We start from the raw sequence: 20,000 nt of genomic DNA, 5'->3' as shown, positions 1-20,000 counted from the left end.
GCCAAACGAATGAAAGGATTAAGACATTTTTATATGGATTTTCGGTGCGAGACAGAAAGGGAAATCATCCAGGTTATTTAGAGATGCTAGATTTCGACAGTTGCTCACGTGAAGCAGGCGGCACCAAGGCTATACTGATCAGATGATGCTACACTAGCTACGTTCACCTGCAAAGAAATAATGCATGATTATATCTGTTATATCTGTTACGCTGCTGTTATACATAGGAATTACTCCTGTCATTCAAACTCCGGCCAAGGTTCTTCTGTCCACCGCCATGGTTTAACGCTCCTGGAAGTTGCTCAACATCTTATCCAAGTTGCTGCTCCAAAAGCAGTTATTTGCATTGCGGTATATACCTATGTTATATAATTGTCCTGACTTCGAGTAGCCCAATATTCCAGAAAACACCCACTGATATAGATCGCAGGCGAGCAAAATAAAATGCTATTTTATATCAAAGCTATACAACCTGAATTCTGGTAGGGCTCTGGCTTACATTCCATGGTCCTGTCCTCACAGCTATAGCCAACTGCAAGCTGCATCCAAAGGTTATAACGTACTTTCTAATGTTGAGGAATAACACAACATAATAAAGCTGCCAGGTTGGGAACCCACAGGTTTATGCCTATTTGTCCTTGTTTCATTTAGTCCTTCTTACTGAATTATGACCAATGCATCAATTCTCCTGGGATTCCCGGGCTAGTGTGCTTCTATTCCCAGGACAGAAAATATCTTATTTTTGGGGGAAATATTAGTCCCTACTGTACAGTATGTGTCTGTTCCTGCATGTGTGTGTGTGTGTGTGTGTGTGTGTGTGTGTGTGTGTGTGTGTGTGTGTGTGTGTGTGTGTGTGTGTGTGTGTGTGTGTGTGTGTGTGTGTGTGTGTGTGTGTGTGTGTGTGTGTGTGGGGGGGGGGGGGGGGGGGGGGGGTTGGGTGTGTGTGGGGGGGGGGTGTGTGTGTGTGGGGGTGTGTGTGTGTGTGTGTGTGTGTGTGTGTGTGTGTGTGTGTGTGTGTGTGATTTTAGTGTCCAACAGTTAAAGGCAGCTATGATAGAGACATTGAGCAGGATTCTGTTACCATGGTGAGGAGAGAGGGCAGGCGGTGCTGACAGGGGTGTGGGTGAAGAGACATGTTCCCCATCAAATAACACATGTTGACATGTGGAATGTGATGCACACACACACACACACACACACACACACACACACACACACACACACACACACACACACACACACACACACACACACACACACACACACACACACACACACACACACACACACACACACACACACACATGCATTTATACAAACATGCTCACAAACACACACAAACACATGTGAAATATGTGCACAGAAAAAACCTATACTTCCACACACACAGACACATGCTCACATATACACAGAGGGAGAACCAGGAGCCCCGATGAGACGAGGACAAGACTGCAGATGTTTTCCAGACTACGAGCACGAGCACACCTGGGCTCATTACTAATTAATTAAACCCTGTTCAGTTACTTTGGTCACTGGCTTGCTAGTCCAGCTCGGCTTCAGTTTGCTTTTGAACAGAATTATGTTGAGTGAACTTGAATGTATAAATAAGACACTAAGCTTGTGATGCACAAGTATTACTTTGTCACACAGGCAGCCTATAGGCCTTTGCATTGTAAAATATTTCTCCGAGTGCTTTTTCCATTTCTTGCATACCTTTGATCATGCTATATGCAGACTATGCAACCTTTTATTATAGTGCCTTCTTATAATAAATTATATAACTACTGCCTTGAGTCGATACACTATTATTGTATACAGTCACAGGTATTTTGGGCTATTTCAGCAGCTGTGAGTTGTGTGGTTTTGAGTTTGAAATAGAATACTTCTGTTATTCCAAACTGTAGCTAATAAATTTATAAAGCTTTCTTTTCCTTGTTTCCTTCATTCATTGTCTCATTTCCTTCCTTCCTTCCTTCCTTCCTTCCTTCCTTCCTTCCTTCCTTCCTTCCTTCCTTCCTTCCTTCCTTCCTTCCTTCCTGCCTTCCTTCCTGCCTTCCTTCCTTCCTTCCTCTGCTAGTTGTCCTACTCCAACTGAGGCAGACAGTGGAGAGGCCAGGTATAGTGAAGAACTGTGAGAACTGTGTAATCCCTCACCTGTCACCTTGCATCATCTATCCGGGCACTGTCCACACTGTTACCGTACTAAATGACTAAACTGTATCGGCTTGGGAAGCTGACGTCAAACCTCTGGGCGAGCGTGTTGTGTGTGTTGACGGGAATATGTTGGTGTGTGAGAAGCTGCCACAGAAAATCGTCTTATTTTTCTCCACCCCGTCCTAATATTTTGTAGTTTTGGCGACTTTTCAATGCAAATTACTGTAAGTGATAATCCAAAAATGGCGACCGGCGTCCGTAGCAACCCATAGCAACAGTCTTAACTTCCCAGCCCGATTCATCAACAGGGGTAGGAGCGGCTGATATGGCAATCCCCTCTACTCTGTTTAGACTGTACTGAAACCTGTCACTGTTCAGTATGGTTGTCGCAATCTTACTAATGAAATCTGATAAAAAAAAAATTTACACCGTTTTTCTTTAATTATACGCTGGATTTAATTAAGAGTGATTTAAGTCACATAAGATCTCACCCACGCTAGAAAACGTGCATCTTTAAAACGTGTCTTTCTCCCTGAACACAGTGTGCCTCACCGTAAACACACCTATATGGTAGACACTCGGGCTGACCCCTATTAGTCGAATAGTCGACTAATCGGCCGAAAGGAGCCGTAGTCGACTGCCAACCTCTTAGTCGAATACAAAAATTTAAATAAAAAATATATATACCGGTATATATATATTTTTTTTTTTTTACATATATATTTTTCTATCATTCTTTCCAAAAGAGAAGAGGCCTAGAAGCGTGGCTAACGCTAATGGCACGCATACCAGAGGCTAACTGCCTAAGAAAACAGGCACAGAGGCACCGAAAGAGGATGTCACCCATCTAATGAACACACTAGACTAGACAAATATCAAGATGTATCCATCAGTGGACCAATTGCATGCTTTTGCAGAGGACAAGAAGCCTTCAGTCGACTCCTTCAGACATTAAGCACCCCCCACAGCCCAAATGGAATGATTTAAAAAATATATATATATTTTTTTTTTCTTTTTTTTTATATAGTCGACTAATAATCGACTATCGGCACATTTTCGCCAATCATAGTCGACTATCCAAATCCTTAGTCGGGGACAGCCCTAGTAGACACAGACTGCCTTTCAACATCATAAATCCAATAACACCATGTTCTATGTGTCAGACTCGGATCTCCAATAACACAGTCATCTGACCGGGAAGATGCTCCAATCACAATGTGCAATGGCCTGAGTGACCTAGACGCCACACCCTCATCCGGTGACATTGACCAACCACAGCCACGGCCAGCTGGCTCATCATCCAATCAGCAACGGCCAGAGGAGGAAGCTACATCCAGTCCTTCCCATGCAGTTTCCAATAATATCTCTATGGTTTCCGATCAGTTACCAGTCCAAATGCAAGGAAAGACTAACCAGGATAATAATGTCCTACTGGCTCATATACCAGCAGCGACGCATTCCACACCTAACAGTCTAATACAAGTTAACGTACCAGTGGCCAGTTTAACTCCTGGTACAAGCTCAACTCAAATAATCACTACCCATGCCCTTGTCGCTGGTTGTCCTTCACCCCAGATACCAATACTAGCCTCCGCAAGTCCAGCCCCAAGCGACTTTTTAATACCACTAACTCATTTGCAAGGTAATGTTCTCCAGCTACCCGCTGTGATATTTCCCTCCACAAGTTCAACTCCGAGCCACATGGCAGCATCCTATTCCCTTGGTACAAATCCTCTCCAAGCACAAATACCAACAGAAGACTCTTCCTCTGGCTCGAAGCTTCTACCAGCCCACATGTTGGTACCCTCGTCCTCTCCTGGTTCAGACCATGTGTCCGTCCAGAAACCACCTGCCTCGGACGCACCTCCTGCAACGTCTCCAAGTCCTGACCTTGCCACCATTGTAGTCAATGACAGGTACATGAGCAATAGTCTTGTTGTTGTTGTTGTTGTTGTTGTTGTTGTTGGGGTGGTGGTGTATCTTATGCTCAGTTGGTCAGTTCCCCCAGTCTCCCATCATTCATCCACACTTATCTCAAGCTCCACCCTTTTTTTCCCCTGATCCTCCAATCACAATTGTTGCTTGATCAGGTTGGATGATCAAGAAGCTTGCTTGATGTCAGTTGTTGTCAATACAAGTTGTATGAATGACACTGTAGCGGTATGGGGACGTGCCATCTATCTTGTGGGCAATACATAATGTGACTATATTGTACTAGATTATGATAGACTAGATTGTGGTTCTCAACCTTTTAGACCTTCACCCCTAAAAACAGAGGAACACGGATGAATCTGTGACCCCCCCCCCTCCCAAACTTGGTCCAGCATAGACAGAATGGTAAACTTTGACACCAAACAATTATTTACATTTGATTAAGAATTGAAGGAAGATCCTAATTTTACACCCTAGATTTAAAATATGAATTATCTTCACAAGGAAGAAACATCTATACCAAAGAAAGACTATTAATGTGATAATAATACTGTGTCAGGGACATGCAGAGAGTGCACACACACACACACGCATGCACGCACACACGCACACACACACACAAGTGTAGCTGAAAAGTACACATGTTGTATTTGACATGGAATGACTTGTATCAGTCCCCAGGTGTTACCAGCTCAAGGTCATCCATGGCAATGTTTTATAGCCTTTGTACTAAGTATAAATGTAGACTGATAATAATGATAATAACTGCCATAATGACTATACTGTAATATACTTTTGAAATATAATGAATTGATCATAGAGAAGAGGCAGTGGTTTAATGTCTCTGGGCAGCCCTCTCTGCACCTCCCTGATTTATATATCTTTTCACAAAGAGGCCCCAAATTATCTTGTGACTTCTAAATCACCAGGTTAAATTATAGCCTAATAACAGACAATTATGGGCACTTAATTCACCATACTTTGCAAACCACCCTTTAAGTTAATAACAGTTACAGAGAATTGTGTGTTTAACTAGTCCTAGTGCAGTACCATGTTCAGATCACTGATTCATCCCTCCCTTACTTCAGCAGTTCTCCAATGATGTCACTAGAGGGCAGCATAGACTCAGAAAAGGTTGAGTCAAGTGAAGTCTTGATTGGCCATAGCAGCAATGCGGTCCATGAAGTGCGGACCCCCGCTGTTGATCCAGTACCGACCCCCACTGTTGATCCAGTACCGACCCCCACTGTTGATCAAGTACCGACCCCCACTGTTGATCCAGTACCGACCCCCACTGTTGATCCAGTACCGACCCCCACTGTTGATCAAGTACCGACCCCCACTGTTGATCCAGTACCGACCCCCACTGTTGATCCAGTACCGACCCCCGCTGTTGATCCAGTACCGACCCCCACTGTTGATCCAGTACCGATCCCCGCTGTTGATCCAATACAGACTATCACTGTTGATCCAGTACCGACCCCCACTGTTGATCCAGTACCGACCTCCACTGTTGATCAAGTACCGACGCCCACTGTTGATCCAGTACCGACCCCCACTGTTGATCCAGTACCGACCCCCACTGTTGATCCAGTACAGACTATCATTGTTGATCCAGTACAGACCCAATGTTGATCCAGTAAGGACTCCCACTGTTCATCCAGTAAGAACTCCTACTGTTCATCCAGTAAGGACCACTGTTCATCCAGCAGAAGCTCCAAGTCATTTTGATCCCTCATCTCAACACAGGTGCAACACCACCACAAATGTAAAATAAGCCATATTCATGTATCTCCAATTCTCCTATTTCAAACAAATGTTGGTGTTTCTTTATGGGAAATTAAAGCTTATATGGTTATGTGTTAAGTGAGTTTCATATGCAGTACAGTACCTAAGAAACACAAAACGAAAAGCACACACCATCATTAATAGGAATAACGTTTTCATTCCTTTAAAAGCTTTCTTGTTGGAGATTAGGGGTTTTCATCTAATGGCAGCAATATATCCTGTGATTGAAAGCCTTCAGTGTTGAGCCTGTCTGCCCTCCTCCTCAGGTCTCCAGTCCACATGAATGTGTTTCTCTCTGCTGTCTCATCCATCCAGCATGTATACTCTCCCAAACCAGTCAGGTACAACATCACCCACAACATTATCACTTTGAACATGTTCAGCCCTTTGCTCACACCAAGCCAAAATCATTGTACCACTTGGGTAAAACTGATTCAGAGTTGGATGTAGCTCGATTGTACAGCTCTCATCTGCATTTTGCATAGGAATTGTCATGCCCGCCCTAGCGAGCATTCAGTGTAATGCATTTGTGGACACGGCGTGGCACTGTTAAAGTGATCCTTTCATGTTTGTCAGTATTGAAATGGTCCATTCATGGACTCCAGTGGATGGACTTCATGCTACCTTGCAGCAACATTCTCTCCTCCTCTGTCGTCATTATTTCTCTGTTCTGACCATTCTGTCCACTGTCCTGTGTGGTGTTATGACGGGAACACTGCTGTGTGTGTGTGTGTGTGTGTGTGTGTGTGTGTGTGTGTGTGTGTGTGTGTGTGTGTGTGTGTGTGTGTGTGTGTGTGTGTGTGTGTGTGTGTGTGTGTGTGTGTGTGTGTGTGTGTGTGTGTGTGTGTGTGTGTGTGTGTGTGCGTGTGTGTGCGTGTGTGTGCGTGTGTGTGTGTGTGTGTGTGTGTGTTCAGGAGAGAGCTGCTTTTGAATCCTCTTGACTTCCTACCCAGAGCGGCCCCCTCTCCCCCTTCCCTCACCCCCAGTGCCCCGACCCTGCCCATAGCTGCTGCTCTCACTCCCAGGCAGGCCAGGTAATGTGTGTGTGTGTGTGTGTGCTTACTTGTTAGTGTGCACGTGTGTGTGTGTGTGTGTGTGTGTGTGTGTGTGTGTGTGTTGTGTGTGTGTGTGTGTGTGTGTGTGTGTGTGTGTGTGTGTGTGTGTGTGTGTGTGTGTGTGTGTGTGTGTGTGTGTGTGTGTGTGTGTGTGTCTGACATATCTCATCTATTGTTTACTCTGCTTTCATGATCTCATCATCATCCTTCTCCTAAGATGCTTCCTTTCCCTCTCTGCTCAATCCCTCTTTTCCTCTCTCTCTCTCTCCTTTATTTGTATTCTTCCCTTCCTTTCCTCTCCACGTCCTCCCCTCAACCCCTCTGTTTCCTGACCAGTTCAACCTACCAGAGCCCTCCTAGGCTGTCCCGGGGGGGCGGTGTCTCTCAGTCCTTATTGGACGCTCTGCTCATTACTCCCACACCGAAGCCCCGCCCCTCCGTCTGAGGAGGAAGAAGAAGCGCAGTGTCAGTGCTCTGCACCTGCCCAAGAGGTAGAGCCCAGTAGTGCAGGCCTGAGGGACAGACCACCTGATAGGAAGGTCAATGTTTTTTAATGGGTTTCATCAGCTCTGAATCCATGACATTTAAAAGAGAATTATGAACTTTCCATTCAGGTGAAAATAATAATAATAATAATAATAATAATAATAATAATAATAATAATAATAATAATAATAATAATAATAATAATATTAACACTTTGATCGCCATGGTTAAATTCATAATTTACCATCCCTAGCCAGCTCTATTTGTCTATGGAGAAGTTCCCCTTCTTTGCAGGGCTATAACTTTTTTAATTCTATTGCTAAATTGACATTATTAGGGCCCATTCAATGTCCTATATCCATTGTTCAGGGTGTAGCAACGATATACTTTTTCATTCACATATTCATACTAAAATATGGTCTAAAGTATAAGTATGTTTTTATCGTTTTCTGCAGCTTTCTTCAGAACTTGATTTATAGCCCCAAATGCATTATATTGATGATCAAATACAGTTTGGTAGCGATCGGTGCCATATGAAAAATTTCAACTGGAGGTACTTCTAGAAGTTACTACGTATCATCTGATATTGACCGGATGGGCGAGGGGGCGTTTATAATTCCGTGGGCAACGTTATACCATTCATCTAGTGTGGGTCATATGATCATCAGATCAGTTAGTATAGAATATGTTAGAAAATAACGTTGAAACTCACCGTATCTTCCTCGCGCCGTTGGACGATCAGCGTGGAGTAGACAGTTTTCGATTATGGGATGTTGATCCTGATGAACCATTTCCAGGTTGTATAATACTATATACGTCCAAATAACGTTGTTTATTGAGTTAGGGCGAGCGATTGATTATCCAGTGTGTTGAGATAGAGTCCTGCTAATGATCGCGAGTGCCTGGACGATTTATGGATGAGCACTTCCTGTTTGACGAGTCACTTCCTGTTTGCGATCTGCCGATCGGCCACCAGATGGCGCTCTTGAACCGCTAGAGAGTTGAGTGGAGATCAGCAGTATATCTCAGGTCCCCGGAGGAGAAATATGATTTCGATCACAGATTTTTGAAATATTGACATCAAAGACGAGTTACGGCGTCTTCGGCAGAATGAGCATGGCTAGGAATGACGTCTAAACACGTCATCGGCGATTAAAGTGTTAACAATAACAATAATAATACTAATAATAATGTATTGATGTAATACAATTTCGAATAATAATAATAATAATAATAATAATAATAATAATAATAATAATAATAATAATAATAATAATAATAATAATAATAATAATAATAATAATAATAATAATAATAATAATAATAATAATAATAATAATAATAATAATAAAAATAATCATGTATTAATGTAATGGTAGACATGGCATTTCTCCCGGTGAAACAGAATAATATGGAGACCGCTGAGCTGTGTGTGATGTGAACCTAGTAGTAGTTAGACCATCCGGTGTAGCATGCACACCATCCAGCGCAGCCATGAGCAGTCGCATTTCTAAGAGCTCTCGCCATAGAACCAAAACAACAAGGTTTTGTGCACATTTTCTCCTCCTGCTAATATGGATTAAGCTGCAGTACATTTACCCCTCAAGCTGCAGTACATTTACCCCTCAAGCTGCAGTACATTTACCCCTCAAGCTGCAGTACATTTACCCCTCAAGCTGCAGTACATTTACCCCTCAAGCTGCAGTACATTTACCCCTCAGGCTGCAGTACATTTACCCCCCAAGCTGCAGTACATTTACCCCTCAAGCTGCAGTACATTTACCCCTCAAGCTGCAGTACATTTACACCTCAAGCTGCAGTACATTTACCCCCCAAGCTGCAGTACATTTACCCCCCAAGCTGCAGTACATTTACCCCCCAAGCTGCAGTACATTTACCCCCCAAGCTGCAGTACATTTACCCCTCAGGCTGCAGAACATTTACCCCTCAGGCTGCAGAACATTTACCCCTCAGGCTGCAGAACATTTACCCCTCAGGCTGCAGTACATTTACCCCTCAGGCTGCAGTACATTTACCCCTCAGGCTGCAGTACATTATACGTTTACTGCAAATGTGTTTACTATTGACTAACCATTAACTATATTAATATCCTTTAATGTAAAAAGAAATATTTAAACCATTACAAAATAAGCTGTAATGCAAGTAATTTTTTTCTTTAAGCAGAGCTATTGAATTACCAAGCATATTGTACCTACATTGGATTGGGGTTGACTAACTTTAATAATATACCTGGTGTGTCCACTGTGCAGCTGTATTATCTAGGGAAATACAAATATCGTATCGGGACTCAAAGGCAGATACTCAATATCAATGACTCCGATCTGGATCAGGGGCAAACAAAAACAACCTGATCGGGATGTCCCGAGTGTTAGTCAGTAACTGATTCCATTGTTCCAATCAAAGAGATGTGGCAGAAGTGAAGGGATTTGATCGCCTGCTCCCTCCTGCTCCCTCGGGTGGTGAGGGCGTGGCGTAGTGAACTGACCTGCATCATTTATTCATTGGACCGGCACTTTGTAAAGTGAGAAAAACAACACCCGGTACGACGGGGATTCCCCAGAGGGGCAAGGGGCTAGGACAAGAATGGGATCCGGCCAGAGTCAGATGAATCCATTTTCTTTCCTCTCATCCTCATTCCTTTTCTCCCTCCTTCCTCCCCATCCTCTTATCATTAACCCCTTGGAGGTAACAATGCTCATAATGTAGCTGCAGTGACTCCAGATGGTCAGCGTTCTAACCAGCTCCTGTTGGATCAGACCAGCGGGGTGTCTCCAATCAATCACCCAATCACAGGCCAGCGGAATCCAATTAACCACTGCAGTAATTTACCTGATTGGTGGAGGATATTAACGAACTGTGCTGTAATTGGCCGTTATGAATGAAAGGCATGGGAGCATCTGGTTTCCTGCTCCACTTGTCACCTGTTGTTAGCACATTAGCTTGGCTAATGTGAACGCATGTTGTTAGCTTGTTCGTCTGGCTAATCTGACCAGCGTTTGGTCTTGGAAGGACACTCAGAGCAGCAGATACTGACCTTGTTACGGAACTAAGAATAAAGCACTGGTTACGGTACCCATATGCTGTAGGTACAAATATTACAAATATTGTAAGCCTCAAAGTACCCAGAAATGACCAACTGTGTCTGAGGGTCCCGTGGGCCAAACTGGTGACAAAGGGTTTCCGGGCCTTTGCAGTGATGGCGCCGACACTGTGGAATAAGCTCCCTCTCAAGATCAAGTCTGCCAACACCATACAGACATTCAAGGCCTTGCTTAAAACCCACCTTCTCGCTCTGGATGATCACTGAGTTACTTTATTGTTGTGTTGCGTGTCTGAGGTGTTCTCATGTTCTCTGTCTGTCCGTCTGCCTGGTTCCCTGTTTTCTTTGTCCTGTCCATTTATTCGTATAATTTTTTTCCCGGGCTGTGCCCCGGACCGATGTAAAAATTGGCTGGGGGGCGCATTATAAATTCAAATATCATATCATATTATACCATATCATATCATATCATATCATATCATATCATATCATACTTAAGTGAAAGTATGGGTAACGTCTCAAAATCGTACTCAAGTAAAAGTCAGAGTATCTGGCTAAAAACACACTAAAAAAGTTTCAACTTTTACATGTACTTAAGTACTAAAAAGTAAAAGACAATTTCTGACTGTCTATTCTTCTGATAGCAGGTGTCTAATCAAAGATACCCGCTTTCTAGTCTTGCACAAGGACCAATCAGCATGGGTATGGGCGGGTTAATTTTCCATTGTTGGGGATTTGATTGGCTGTTTTTAAATAAAGCGCGGCCGCAGGATTAATAACGTTACCGCTAGTTTGGCCACAGAAACAAATATACTAATTAAAATAGTTGGACCTGCGAGATTTGTACTTTGTACTTTGTAGGTCTGCATTTTAAATGTATGGAGTAAAAAGTACGTTTCTTTTCTCTTAAATGTAATTGAGTAAAAGTACAAGTATACAAACCTAATAATACTCGAGTAAAGTACAAATCCCCAAAAACAGTACTTAAGTACTGTAACGAAGTACAATTACTCAAGTACTTAACACCCCTGCTGGTTACTCATATGCTGTAGGTACAAATATTACAAATAGTGTAAAGGCCTCTACATGCTACAGCAACTTCAAAGCAACTTCAACACAACATCGGCGCGATTTCAACGCGCTTGTTGCAGAGAGTCTTGTAAACTGTGTTGCGAGGATGTTGTGTACCTGTCTCCAAAATCTAATCTAAACACCCGTTGCGTTGGTATTGCGTAGCAGTGATTGGTTGGTAGTGAATGGGGGCAGGGCTGTCATAGAATAATATTGGTCCGACTCCCGCAGCGAGGAATACCATCCGCCATTGTTGTAGCCAGCAAGCTATGCTATCAATATTAGCTAAATAATTAGCGTCATAACTGGCCTTTTTCTGAAAACCCAAGCAGATATTGTTCCATAGCATACGCCTTCAGTTGATCATGACAAATCCTCTCTTACCTTGACGATTAAAAAGCCTCCATAATTTAGTAAATAAAGCTGTAGCCAGCCAGCTAGCATTGGTGCTATTCAAAATGCTATCCACATTAGCTACATAGCTAACCAACTAAATACAATGGTATCCTGAGGTAATGTTAAATACAACGTTTGCTAGTCGAAATGACTGGACACACACAAGTTAAACATCAATCAATTAATTTATTCCAACAGGTAGTTTGAGCTGCATGTGAGCCGGTCTTTCTCTCCTCTCCATTGGAAACTAATGAAGTTACGTTAAAAAGCACAGAACCGGCTGACAAAAGTTAAGCTGCTAGCAACAGACACTATAATACTTCCGGTCGGGGGATTTCAAAATAAAAGAGCGACGACTAAAAGCACCGAAAATACGTTTATTTTGTACATTATCTAACGTTAACACGAACCTAAACTAACTTTAGATTAGTTTAGGTTCGTGTAACGTTAGATATTGTAAAAAATTAACGTATTTACGGTGCTTTTAGACTCGCTCTTTTATTTTGAAAGCCCCCGCCCGGAAGTAAAAATTATGCTTAATTTTTCTGCTTGTTATCAATGGGTTGGTTGAGAAGGGGAGCGTCATCTATCTAGGGAACCTAGCTACGTACGGGGTACAATGTTACATAGGCTGCGCGTTGATTTTGCAGAAGCATAAAGGTAGAGTGTCTGCAACACCGTTGCTTTGTCGATGTTGTGGTGCAGTTGCTTTGAAGTTGCTGTAGCATGTAGAGGCCTTAAGCCTCAATGTGCTATTGGGATATAGAGTGCAGTGCTGCACATGGACACCAGTCAGGCCGGAGGCTTTGAAAGCTCAAGGCATCGGGAGCACCGGGAGTTTTCCCGGTGGCCTGGCCTGCACAGATATATAAAAAATTATACATTATTATACATATTATACCATATTATACATTTTTATTTATTTTTTGTCAGGCCATTGTTTCTAGTTGTGGCGGCGGCGCTGCGCGATAGTTAGATAACCTAGGTGGGTGGGGAACAACCAGGATTTCACTGTCTGCGACAGAGTTGGAGAACTATCTGACTTTCTCTCCCGCATGATTTTTTTTCGTAGACGCAGTTTGCGTAGACGCTCTCTGATTGGCCACTGACGTTTCTGGTCATGTGACATGTGTGCCCCATTGCGTGATGCCTGTGTCTTTGCCCATTTCCGCCTCGAACCGCATGCAAACTACCTAACGCCTAGTTTATCACTGGTTAAGCTTAGGCGACTATTTCGAAGTTGGTTAAGGTTAGAGTTTGGAATCAGGGCTGGTGTTCTATCGCCCTGCTCTAAGACAAACTCTAACCTTAACCAACTTCGAAAGAGTGCCTAAGCTTAACCGGTGAAAGAAACAGGCGTCACACGATTGCCCGCACATGTCACACGACCAGAAACGTCAGTGGCCAATCAGAGAGCGTCTCCGCAAACTGCGGCTACGAAAAAAAATCACGCCTCTCTCCCTCACGCGGATCACACACACACAATGGAGCCGTGCTGCCGCTTGTGATTGGTGGAGGCGGGACCAAGCGATACAACTGATTGACAGCGGAGGCGGTGAATGGAATGGCAGATGGCACTCAGATGCAGAATAACAGCCAGGCAATGAGCCAGGTAGTGGGACTCGGGAGAGATACAGTAGAGCGAAAGTCAATTAACGTTGATGTCAAGATGGACAGTGGAAGAAAGAGAAAGGGTGGAGGAGAGAGGGATACAACAAAGAAAAAGAAAGGCCCTTACAGGAGATGCTGCTAAATCCGGCAACATTTATCAAATGTTTTCTTGCACCAAGGTCAAGGAACCAGCAGGTTAGTCAATGATACAAATAAAGATGTGGATGTTAGCTAGCTAACGTTACCATGCAATGCATCATCTCCCCTGTCAAAAGCCCAATGTTAAATCTGCCAAGAAACAAATAAATAATTTAACCCTTGTGTCTGAAAACTAAAGTGTTATACTCTTACCATATTAGGGGACTAAATTGAAAAACGCCATAAAAAGATTATATGTTGAAATAATTTCACACTTTCTTTTCCATAAATATTTTATTCAACTTCAGATAAAAAAATGAAATACTCCCACTTTTCTGAAAGGAGTTGTTAAATCTGACATTACAAAAATGTGGTGGTTATGATTGGGGCTGAAGTTGAATAAACAATTTATGAAAGAGAAAGTCAAAATAATTCAAAGATAATTCAAAGATTACACACCTTTGCCACATATATTGGCTACAAACATAATCACTGCAAAGTTATCAAAAAATAAGAATCTGATCAGACACAAGGGTTAAGTTGTTGTTCCCTTTCTAATTTCCTCAAAAACATCTAGTCTAGTTAATGTGATCAATATTATTTGACAATTGATGTTTTTTGTTGGAAATTTCAGTCAGTGAGCTCATACTTTGAGCTCAGTTTATAGTTAAAATGATTGAGACAACGCAATCTTCTGTCTTCATTGTGCATGCATGCGTGTGCTCACCACACGTGATACATGTGTCACTATTCTGGCAGTGGCTACTGTTATTATAGTATTGTAATGAAAGGTCTGTTATTTAATGTTTGTGTAAAGGGCAGTTCTATTATAACTTATAATGCCTGCCACGTTACAAAAAGATGACACAGCGTGTGTTACTGTGAGCACGTGTTCATGCTCACATCCAATATGTGTTTATGTTGGAACAAACAAGCTTTAGTCTGATGAAGAGCAGCTGTGCTGGAAACGTTACTACTAGTTGGTGTAATAAACAAGTGGACATTAGAGCCCTGCAGCCTGGCAAGCCCTCCTTGGCTTGGATGTGCGTGCACACACTCCTACGAACAAGCTATCCTGTGTCAAATCATATTTTTGTGTATATCGTGTAAATTCTTTTCTTGACTTCAATGTTAATACCATTCTGGGCCTTCATTTGAGGCTAGGTCCCTACCTACCCTTGAAACCATCACTCACCTGCTGTGGCATCACTTTGCATTTGAATACAGACATTAATGTAAACATAGGGGCGGCTGGGTGGCGCAGCGGACTATGCGTTCGCCTACCACCGCAGAGACACTGGGTTCGAATCCAGCTGTCAGCGGTACCTCCGGCTTGGTTACATCACCATTGTTGACCTCTATCAATTCTTTTTTGTTGTTCACTCCTGCGTTTCTCTCCATCCTTGTTTATCTTGCTCTCCTTTGCTCATTATCATCATGTGATCCCATTATCATCCTGTCATCTCATTGTCATCATGTCATCTACTTATCATCCTGTCATCTCATTGTCATCTCATTATCATCCTGTCATCTCATTATCATCCTGTTATCTCATTATCATCTCATCATCATCCTGTCATCTCATCATCATCCTGTCATCTCATTATCACCTGTCATCTCATCATCATCCTGTCATCTCTGTGCATTCCTTGTATTCCCACTCTTCCACCCAAGAGTTTCCTGGCACCAGTCAGCCACAGATAAGGGTGACCCTCTCCTCTCTTCTCCTGTCAATGCTGTCTATATATTTAGGTAAATATGGAAACCTCTTCTCTTCTCTTCTCTTCTCTTCTCTTCTCTTCTCTTCTCTTCTCTCCACCCCTAAATGTTCTATTTTCACGTTATTAACATCACATCTACCTTATTTTACCCTTGCTTTGTTAGCCTGTATATGCTGTTGTGAGCATGAGCGAGAGTCTATGTAACCGTGTCACAGACTTTCTCAATCTGCAATCTGCATCTGTGTGTGTTTGTGTGTGTGTGTGTGTGCGTGCGCGCGCGCGCGTGTGTGTGTGTGTGTGTGTGGATGGAGGATGGCCTCTTTAAAAGAGTAACTCTGTTAAACACTCCACACGGCATGAGTAACGAGGCTGAAACCCCCCCAGTAGCAGCCCCTTGGTGTAAACACACTCCTGTGTTAAATACCCCCACTTCTCCACCTGAATTGGATCCTTCTCTGGCGGTGGAATGTCTCGGCCCGTGGTATTTAGCTATCAGTGGTCACAGGGTGCCGGCGGGCAGAGGGTTGGCAGCTCCGGGCCAGCGGGACGACGGGAGAAGTGCATGCCAGTGGCCCGTGACCACCCGTTAGCTTTCAGAAAGGGGAGCTGCAGTAAATGGTTTTGAATGTAGTCCTGTGTACTGTGGCCTCCACCCTCCCTACAGGGACCACTTCATGTTATGGAGGACATCCAGTGTTTAAACGAGGTGTGTCTGGACATGGCACGTCAAGACTGGACCTGGGAGGGCAGCTGACACACATATACGCACGCGCTTGCACAGTACAGACACACAATTGTACAGTACTACAGACACACATATGTCTATGCACACACGCAGACACCAACACACACACCTCACGGTAGTCATGGCAGCAGTTGCCATAACACTTGTCTCCCAGGGGTTCCCTGTGGGAGATGGCAGCCCTCCAGCAGCTGGCACAGGCTACAGCTACAGCTATGCATTATGGGTAGAAAAGGCCTGGGTGAGTAGTTGTTGGCCCACCCAGGATCCTCAGCTGGCGAAGAATTCACCTGTGTTACACTGTTCTCTCTCTCTCTTCTCTCTCTCTCTCTCTCTCTCTCTCTCTCTCTCTCTCTCTCTCTCTCTCTCTCTCTCTCTCTCTCTCTCTCTCTCTCTCTCTCTCTCTCTCTCTCTCTCTCTCTCTCTCTCTCTCTCTCTCTCTCTCTCTCTCTCTCTCTCTTACACTCACACTCACACTCACCTACTCAGACACACACTGCACATATAAACACACACACACACACACACACACACACACACACACACACACACACACACACAGTGTGTGTCTCATAGAGGGCTCATTCATTCTGTGTCTCTAATAGGAGGTGGTGGTGAGGGTGGGGTGGGGGGGGTGGCAGAGTGAGGAGGTGACAGATTTGTCTCCCGTCCATCACTAGAGCAGGACCTCTGGCTACTCGCGCTACATCTGAACGGGCAACTAAGAGAACGTTGACACAAGAGAGACAGAGAGCCAAGAGAAAACGAGTTTCCCCCAAGAATGAATGTGTGGTCCAAAGGGAGACCACTGGACTGCCCCAGAGAAGAGAAGACCTATATGGGTGAATTGATTGATTGATTGATTGATTGATTGATTGATTGATTGATTGATTGAAAACTTTATTAACAGATTGCAGAATGGGTACAGTACAGTACGGCTCAATACATACAATTGTTAAGGGGATGCAGACCAGAGAAAGACTTTCGTCTTGTTTACATCAGGGTCCCCCATTTTCAATTCATCGTAACATATATGACATACATGACATACAGATAGACAGTACAGACAGAATGTGTTGGAATGACATGATAATATGTTGTCTTAAATGAGAGAGAGAGAGAGAGAGAGAGAGAGAGAGAGAGAGATAGAGAGAGAGTGTTTTCCCTATGATGAAATCTGTTATCTGTGGCATTACAAGTAAATGTGTTGCCCAAAGAGAGAGAAAGTTTAAGAGAGAATGTGTTGAGGTTTCTAGGAAGTTGCTATGTGAGGTTTTGTCCCAGGCCAGTGAGTCTCCCAGACAGGTTCCCACGGGTTCGGCGGGCGGCGGTGTTGAACGAAGACAGAGACAGTTACCCTAATGATAACTTTCTTGCTGTATGTACTTCCTGTATGTACACACAGCAAGCGACTCGGTTGACAGGTCATTCTGTTCTGATATATTGTGGACAGCGAGAGAGGTTCCAATGTGTTTTGACCACGGACGTGTATTTCTGTAGTCTTTCAACTATCAACTTTTATCAATTCTGTTGCGGTGAGGATGATAATCATTGGACCAGCAGGACCGGCGGGACATTTACTTAGGGCACTTTTGTCATGTCAGGAAGGAAACAAGGATTGTGCAGATTCTGCAGAAACCTGGTTGGCTACTGATGGAGGACATGTTTCCTCCGCTCTGTTGATTGAAGAGACCTACTGAAGGGAATGCGTTGCCCTGGAGAGATTCCCTGGTCTCTGCTTCATGGTCGTTCTGTGTGCTCTGCCTCCCGCACCGCCAGCACAGCCGTCACACGGCGTCTGTGTATATCTGGAACGGACAGCTCTTTATTCTAGCTTATTCTGCGGTGTGATCTTAAACCGTGACACCTCTTTATTCTAGCTTATTCTGCGGTGTGATCTTAAACTGTGACACCTCTTTATTCTAGCTTATTCTGCGGTGTGATCTTAAACTGTGACACCCCTTTATTCTAGCTTATTCTGCGGTGTGATCTTAAACCGTGACACCTCTTTATTCTAGCTTATTCTGCGGTGTGATCTTAAACCGTGACACCTCTTTATTCTAGCTTATTCTGCGGTGTGATCTTAAACCGTGACACCTCTTTATTCTAGCTTATTCTGCGGTGTGATCTTAAACTGTGACACCCCTTTATTCTAGCTTATTCTGCGGTGTGATCTTAAACTGTGACACCTCTTTGCTCTAGCTTAGTGTACTGTAGTGTGATAGTAAACTCTATAAGGATTTGAACATTATGAGTTGGAACTCCAAAAGGGATCTCGGTCTGTTTCTGGGTGGTCCTCGACAAATGCCACAGTACATAAGAGAATTGTCTCCATTTCATCATAGCTTAGTGTACTGCAGTGTAATCTTAAACTGTGACACCTCTTTGCTCTAGCTTAGTGTACTGCAGTGTAATCTTAAACTACGAGCTGGGACTCCAAAAGGATCACGGGTGCATTTCTGGGTGGTCCTTGCCGCGACAAAGTGCTGCATAAGATAATTGTCTCCATTTTCATCATCCGAGCTGGTGTTCTGCTACTGGATAGTTACTTTACATATAAAGTGAGCATCCTTAATATTGAGCAAGCTAAACCCACAAATCTGAGACTTAAATAAAAAAATTTGCTTTTATCCAAAGCGCTTTACAACTTGTGTCTCACCCATTCACTCACACCGACTGCAGTGGCAACCACTCATCGGGAGCAGTTAGGGGTTAAGTATCTCGCTCACGGACACTTCGACACGCCGCCGGGAGGAGCCTGAATCGGACTGGGAACATTCTGATTGCCAGACAACCACTCCTGCTCCACTGTTGTTTCTATACCCTGTACCGTAGGACCCATGAAAACATGTTAGTAAAGCCTTCATGTGTGGCCTAACCTGGAAGTAGACCTACAACCCATTTGGGGGTCATGATGACCCACCGTTTTTTTGTAGCCATCATAGACAGTTCTGCTCCACCGCCGAGAGCAATTGATTGGAAAATCCTTCTATACTATTGAGGGGTTGATAAAGGGTGGTGGGACTTCAGCAATAGTTACCAGTCTCTGTGTGTCAAGCAGGGCAGTGCATGTATGTGAAGCCAAGGTCTACACAGTAACCCTGGGGGTTTAGTCTCCACTCCATCGCTAGCGCTGGTGGTCTGGCATTTGTCTCCATCTGGAACGGACACCTCTGTTAGTTAAACTGTGCCATATTTCACTTCACTGGGGTGCATTAGTCTCCGCTCTAGTCATTCAACCCGATACTCCTGCTGTTTGTTTTGAAATAAGGTCCTTTACTGTAAGTGTGGCTCAGACCTGCTTGTCCCGTCTCCATCATTAGGTACGCGGCCTGGACTCTCTCCTGGTGTGAAAATTACGCCTCTCTGGAGGGGGAATGTTTTTTGCGCATACTATAGCAAAATATAGGAAGTGTCGCTGAGTATGACACTGTTTTGGTTGTTACTGTATTTACACTTAAGGTTGGAGGTCTGGGATTTAGAACTCTTGACAGGGAAGTGTGTGGTGTTGTTGTTGCTGGGCGTTGTTTTCTCTCCCCACAACTTTGAATTGTTCTTGATCTCACAAGGGCGTACGGATTGTAACTTTCCTGCAAGGTTGGATCTCGTTTATTTGGTGGAGAAAAAAATTTATTTGATGGAAATCCATCCATCCATGGTATGGTATGGTATGGTATTTATTTTAGACAACAAAACATATACAGATCATTACATCACATATTTGCTTTTGTCAAGGAGAGGAACGAAAAGCCAATGACTTATTTACATCGTTGTCCTTGGAAGTCAAGGATGCTTGAAAACAACACATACAACTCATTACAGAAAATCATTCACAATTATAACAT

General features: G+C 43.6%; 1 protein-coding gene across 1 annotated transcript in view; it reads left to right on the top strand.

The window, feature by feature from the left end:
* LOC311222761 (PDZ and LIM domain protein 5-like) overlaps positions 1-20,000 on the top strand; it is a gene marked incomplete at its 5' end in the record, with an annotated part of 145,054 nt that overhangs the window by 103,053 nt on the left and 22,001 nt on the right. The gene's annotated exons all lie outside the window — the stretch shown is intronic.

This window comes from Notolepis coatsorum (genome assembly GCF_963971535.1).
Source record: "Notolepis coatsorum genome assembly, chromosome: 1".
NCBI lineage: Eukaryota > Metazoa > Chordata > Actinopteri > Aulopiformes > Paralepididae > Notolepis > Notolepis coatsorum.
This window is presented reverse-complemented; position numbering and strand designations above follow the sequence as displayed.